The following is a 7,443-nucleotide window of genomic DNA, read 5'->3' on the forward strand; positions in this document are numbered from 1 at the left end:
CTCCTTATAAATAATAGTTAAAAGTCCAGATGAGCTTCAAAATTAGTTAACAAACAACTTATAAATTGTTTTAAACAAACAACTTATAAGTTATTTGTTAACTTATTTTAAAACTCATCTGTGCTTTTAACTATTATTTATAAGGAGCATCTATCAATATTTAACCATTGTTTATAAGTTATTTCATTAGCATAATAATGTTTTGTTTTCACTAAAATAACAATGTTTTGTGAATTTATATAAATATGAATTCACAAAACATTGTTATGTTGCAAATCCTAGGCCTTTTTTTTTTAAAACAGCTCAAATAAAACCTTAAAGCCTAAGAACGTATTATGCAAATGGATTTCGCTGAAAATTTTTCTATTTGTAATTTAGGATGAAGTTTCATCATCTCATTTTTTTGAAATTCACATAAAAAAGAGCATTATTTTGGTGATTTTTTTCCTTGAAAGATAATAGTTCTTAAAAGTGATTCTGTTTGTTCAGCTGTATACAAAATGTTGGCAGTTATTTCAAGTATCCAATACTACAGATATTCATTGGTATCCAGTTAGTGGCATTATTGCCACATTATATAAGCCTGAGCTCAATAACACAAACAGGTTTACTTGTATCCTTTTTAAAAAAGATAAAATAATGATCATATATTAATTTTTTTTAATAATCAACAAGTTATAATTTTGGCATGTGCATTAAAAAGCGCTTCCAAAAAAAAAAAAGTCATTTTTTTTCAATACAACAAATCTTTTTGTTCATCAATTATCCTTATAACATTTTAAAATTATGTTAAGTATTGCAATGTAAATGAGATTCGTTACATTATGTGCAAAATGTCTGTTATTTTTACGTAACCGAGGCATAACATTGTAATGTAACAATACGCAACACTGTAACATAGTGCTACATGCAAAATGTTACATAATAACACATAACATTTTGACCTAATGATACATAACATTGTAACCTATGGTATCTTACTATTAAATTATTTATTGTTTTTTTAAATGCACATTTGTACATGTGGAAAGGGAAAGTTGTATAAATAGAGAGAGAAAGAGCAAGGTGTTAAAGAAAACCATAACTTAGTTAAAGAGTCAAGTTAATTCAGAAAGATAAATTAAAGAGTGTAGACATATTGCACAGAAAGTGCAAACTTAAGTAACTTTGACTAATTAATGTTTATAGCATTGCATATTTATATCACAAGAAAGGTTGACATTTTATATACATTTTTGCTTGTGGGTTAACTCACAAAGTATTACGCTTGTATTATTGACCAAAAAAAATGTAGTGTAACGTAACAATCTTGATATAAGACGTTGTTAAAATACATCTCAAATGCAGATTTTTTTTAATGTTAAGTTACGATTCAGTTTACACTTTTTAAAAGTTGCACTTTTATAAGTTTAAATAAAATAATTGAGACGTAACTTTGCAGATATAAACTATATATATATTTTTGTGTGACATATTAGTTACAAAAAAAAGTAATTAAGGCGAATCTATTTAACAATTAAAATAAATTATGATAATTAGCAGTTTGAAAAAAAAAATTCAGTTACAAATATCTCGACAAACGCATAGTTAAATACCGTAACTCTGAGTTATGTTATTTAACATAATTATTTTATTAACATATTATTTATATATTTGATTAAGTATTTGATTGTTGAAAACGCAATTACATGCATGTTTTTTTAATTATAATAATTTTTTTAATTACAATAGTATAAAAAAAATTTACCCTTGCTTGTGGGTTTTTACAAAAGACTTCTAAAAGTAAATACAACTTTTAAAACATTAAAAAATGTAGTTACCTTTAAAAAAAAAAGTATATTTTAAAGTTGAAATAACTTATAAGTTATTTTTTACTTTTAAATGTACCATAACCAGGGCTTGTGATGAAGCGAGCGTGATCGCGCTCCGCTCGTAAAGCGCGCCTGTAAACTGTATTTTCAAACGTTCTAGGCGCAATAAACAACGCTCGTTCAGCTTATAACGAGCGTATAAAATAATGCTCGTCCAATAATGGAATGTGCACGTGGAAACACAATGTAAATACAAAAATGCGCAAATAAAATAAGAATAGAAAATTACAAAACCATTATAAGAAAATTGAAACTGCAGAGTATTTTTAATCTTGTGAAAATATCAAGTAAGATTTATTTGATTTATTGTTTGTAATATTCCACACATAGTTTATAATAAAAATAAATATTAATAATAGAGTAATTTTAAAAGTTAGTTTTTGTTCATAGTATAGGTTTGTTATTAACTATTATTTATTTTAACTCAAATTTATAACGATTCTGTTGTTTAGACTGTTCGCAATCAAGGACATTCGAAAAGGAAACAAAGTAATGATGTCAATATTTATTAAATGGAAAGTTCTTATTTTTATTTATTATTATTTCAAATTATTCTTGTGTTATTTTTTTAAGATAAAAAAACGTAATTTAAAAAAGAAATTTTAGAAAGAAAAAAAATAATTAATTTGAATAAAAAATATCAAGAAATATAAAAACCATTAACCGTTAATTAAGTTTACAGCGTAACATTTTAAAATACATATATCAAAACAACGAAGCAAAACTAAGTCACTAAATTATACTTCAATACTAAATCAATAAGAAGTTTTTGTTTGATATTATTTTTCTTTAACATAAATAGTTAAAAATAAAATCGCGATCTGACAATATACAAGAAGTTTGAAAGTATAAAAATCTACTTCGTTGAAGTAGTTTCATGAGTGTGATACTAATTCAAACATTTTTTGACAAAAGAATTATGTAACAAATAAAAAAAGATATAAAAAATAAAAAGCTTTTTATGAGCATCGCCTTCAGCAATTTTCATGATCGCGCTCGCCGACGTTATCTTGAGCACACATAATCACGCTGGATGAAAACATAATCTAAATTTACGAGCGCGATATAACACGCTTGACGATTTTCTTCATCACAAGCCCTGCGTAACTATGGTAATTAAGCAATCTAAGGTACTTATTATCTTTAAAAGTATAACCAACCAAGACATAGTGCAATGTAAAACATTTAAGAATTGATACGTAATTAAAATACGTCACAAATATAAACTTTTTTACACTACATTATGTCTTTTTTTTTTAAGGGGTAACTAATTGAGACGTAGCATATCGTTAAAAAATTTTATGTTTGAGACATATTTTAGTTACATCTCAAATCTAGATTTAGTAATGTTACGTTATGTCATAATTGTGTATACTTTAAAAAGTAAAAAAAAAAAAACAATTGAGATGTAACATTGCAAATTTAGACTTTTTTTTTTTGTGGCAAAGTAACCAATTGAGACGAAGCTGTTTTACAATAAAAATAAAATAAAAGATAGTATTTAACAATATGGCAATGATGAACAAGCATTAACTGCATTTTCAAGTTTATTTACTTAATACTTAATTAATAATTAGACAATGTAACCTTGTTACCTATTGTAGCCCATTAAGAAATAACGTAACTTTAAAATGTTATAGGGGTATTATTATGAAAAATCGTTTTCTAACTTTTTGCCATTTTTATTTTTTATTAATTATTTTATCTAAAATGTAAATAAACTGTTCATTTTGCTGTTATTTTAATAATTATTTCATTTAAAATTTATTCAAGGCATTGTTTTCACTGTTTTGATTTCTTTGTTTTTATCCGTCCAGTAATTTTTCATGTGCTGGCATTAAATATTAAGTTAAGAAAACTGATATATATATATATATATATATATATATATATATATATATATATATATATATATATATATATATATTCACACACTATACTATACTATACTCAATCCATATGTAAGAACGCATTTACCTAATATCATTATCTTAATTTAAAAATTTTTCGAAAAAAGAAGAAAAAGTATAATATAAAGGAAATCTGCAGATAAAATGGGATTTAATGCCTTAAGAGATCCTTAAAAAAAATTTGCCGATAATATGGTTGAGGTCATCAAATCAAGGTCATTCAAACATTAATTTTTTTAAATAGTTATGGGAGAATTTTCTACAACTTTTTTGTTGATACTAACTTACATTCTGTTTGTGTTAAACAGAACATTAACTACCTAGGTAAATCATGCAAGGGAGTGTCCCTTTATCTACTAAGGGTTTGTTTTAGGACAGCAATTGTGTTTTTATAATTCTTTATTTTATCTTTTCTGAAAAAACTGTATGAATTTAAGTAAGCAAAAAATTAGCAAATTTATATCTCTATAGTTATAACGCAGTCGGTAAGTTTACAAGTCAATCTATGTATGTATAAGTATATATATATATATATATATATATATATATATATATATATATATATATATATATATATATATATATATATATATATATATATATATATAATTAATTAATTTAAAAATACAAAGGTTTTCAATCTTCTGATTGAACTGGGCTAGGTTCACATTTGCAAAATTATTAAATACTAACAAGACTATCAACTTTATTATTATTATTATTATTATTTTTATATTATTATTAATACCTTGATGTTACTGAATTCAATAGTTCTTTAAATCCTGATACTGGTGTATATCTTTATCTCAATATTGCTTCCTTACCAAAACAAATCAACAATCTCCTTAGCCATATTGGCACTCTTAACACTTTCCCTCTGGTGATAGGAAATACTTAATTAAATTTATGTATAAAAGAATCAAATATAACTGATATTACCATAAATGGATTTAAACCTGAACATTGCCCTACTCAGTCAAAAAAGGTAGAGCTCTTCTTTATCTAAGCTCTAATTTTAACCATTTAGTTTCTGATGATCTAACAATCTATGCCTCAAAACTTCTCAAATTAGTTTTCGTTGAAGCTATCAACCCTCATAAAACCAATACTTTAATTGGCTTCATATATCGTCACCCAACTTTAAATCCAAAACAATTCATTGCAAATCATTTAACTCTTTTTTTTTGAGAAATTAAGTTATGAAAAAAGAAGCATTTATTAATGGGTGATTTCAACATGGACTTAATTAATTATAGAGAATCTCCTATTGTTTCTAATTATCTCCAAACATTATGCTCTTGCTCGCTTCTCCTCACTATTATACTTCCAACACGTATAACTTCAAAAACCAAAACTCTCATTGATAATATTTTTATAAACTCCTATTCTCCTGAAACAATCTTTAGCAATCTAACAGTTTCTATTTCAGACCACATGTCCCAGTTCCTCTGTATTCCTGGTAAAACACAAAAAAAAAAATATAAAAATCTCTAGAAGATGCTTCAAAAACTTTGATACTGACACCTTTATACAAGATATATCTAGTATAAACTGGGAGGTGCAAATAAAAGACGACAATATAAATATATCAATGATAAGTTTTTTAAATACGATTGAAAAAGTTCTAGACAGACATGCTCCATACAAAGTTTTAACAAAAAAACAAATTAAACTTAAATCTAAACTATGGATAACCGCTGGTATTCTTAAATCCATCTCAACCAAAAATGTCATTTATAAAAAATTTGTTAAATCAAGCAATATTAATACAAGAAATCCACTCTTTGATAAATTTAGGTTATATAGAAATAAAATAAGTTAATAATAATAAAATAACTTAACCAATCCAAAAAAATGTATTATATTTCCTTTTTCAACAACAACCTAAACAGCTTAAGAGAACTTGGAAAGGAATAAAAGAAATTATTAACACCAGACCTACTATATACAATAACTCTTTCAACCTCAAAATAAATGATAAAGTCATCTCTGATCCAACCACAATTGCTAATATTTTTAACAATTACTTTGCTTCTATCCAAGAGAATCTAATAAACAAAAAAATTTTCTTTAAATATGATTTTAGAGACTTTCTCAAAAATCCTAATGAAAGTTCTTTTTTCTTTGAGCCAGTGATCGAAGTTGAGGTGTCGAGTCTCATAATGAAACTTCAAAACAAAAAAGGTCTGGGCCAAAACAGCATTCCGACATTTATTCTTAAGCTTATTCTAAACATAATCTCAAAGCCACTATCCATAATTATGAATAACTCATTTAGAAATGGAATTTTCCCAGATCTCCTCAAGATAGCTAAAGTGACACCATTACATAAAAAAGGTTCTTTACTGGATTAGTCTAATTATCGCCCAATCTCTCTTCACTTAAATATAAGCAAACTATTTGAGAAAGCTATGCGCAATAGACTCTACAACTTTCTTGAGAAATACAAGTGTCTTTATAAAAATCAGTATGGATTTAGAAACAATCATTCAACAACTCATGCACTAATTGAAAAAATTAGAACTGAAAAAATTAGAACAGCTTTGGACAATAAATTGTTTACATGCATTGTTTTTGTTGATCTCCAGAAAGCCTTTGATACAGTTGATCATTCCATTCTAATCAGAAAGTTGGAGTACTACAGTATCAGAGTCACAACACTCCAATGGTTTTCTTCTTTTTTTTTTTTTTTTTTCTTTTGTTATTCACCTCCTCAAGGCCAAGAAGGTCATTACAAATGAGGAGGCTACTTAATAGTGGTTTATAACCCTCTCTCAACTCTATAACTCCGAAACACGAACCTTGACGAACAAGGCCGCTGCGCGGAGAAACAAGTTTAGCGCGGTACTACCTGGGATGTGGTGGGGATCGAACTTGGAACCTCACGCTTATGAAGCGAGCGCTTTACCACTACCGCATTCTTATCTTCAAAATAGAATACAATTTGTTTCTATTAATAGGATAGAATCGGAATTAATAAAATCAACAAATGGTGTCCCACAAGGCTCTGTATTAGGACCATTGCTTCTTCTTTCTCTTTATTAATGAACTTAATACCTCTCTGAAGTTTTCCACTGCTTACCACTTTGCTGATGACACCAATCTGCTTTTAATAAACAAATTACTTTAAAAGATAAACAAATATATAAATCATGACTTAGTGAATCTACTCCATTGGCTTCTATCCAATAAATTATCACTTAATTCCAAAAACACTGAAATTATTATCTTTAAATCAAGTCAAACAAAAATTAAAAAGCACCTGAATTTCAGATTAAGTGGTCAAAAAATAGATACTGTGAATTCTATTAAGTATCTTGGTATCAAAATTGATTCTAATTTAAGTTTTGCATCCCATCTTCAAGACTTATCACTGAAATTAGGCAGGCCAATGGTATGTTGGCCAAAGTTCAACATTATCTTAATCTTGAAACGTTTCTTAACATATCATGTGGTTTTTGAGTCTCATCTTAGATATGCTTGTCAAATATGGGGACAAACCCAATCTCTAACACTTAAAAAGATTATCTCACCTCCAAAATAAAGCCTTAAAAATAATCTATTTTTAGCATTTTAACTCTGACCCAAATATCCTCTACTACATATAAAAGATACTTAAGTTAAAAGACCTTATTCAACACTTAAGTTAAAAGACCTTATTC

The sequence above is a fragment of the Hydra vulgaris genome, chromosome 12 (assembly GCF_038396675.1).
Source record: "Hydra vulgaris chromosome 12, alternate assembly HydraT2T_AEP".
NCBI lineage: Eukaryota > Metazoa > Cnidaria > Hydrozoa > Anthoathecata > Hydridae > Hydra > Hydra vulgaris.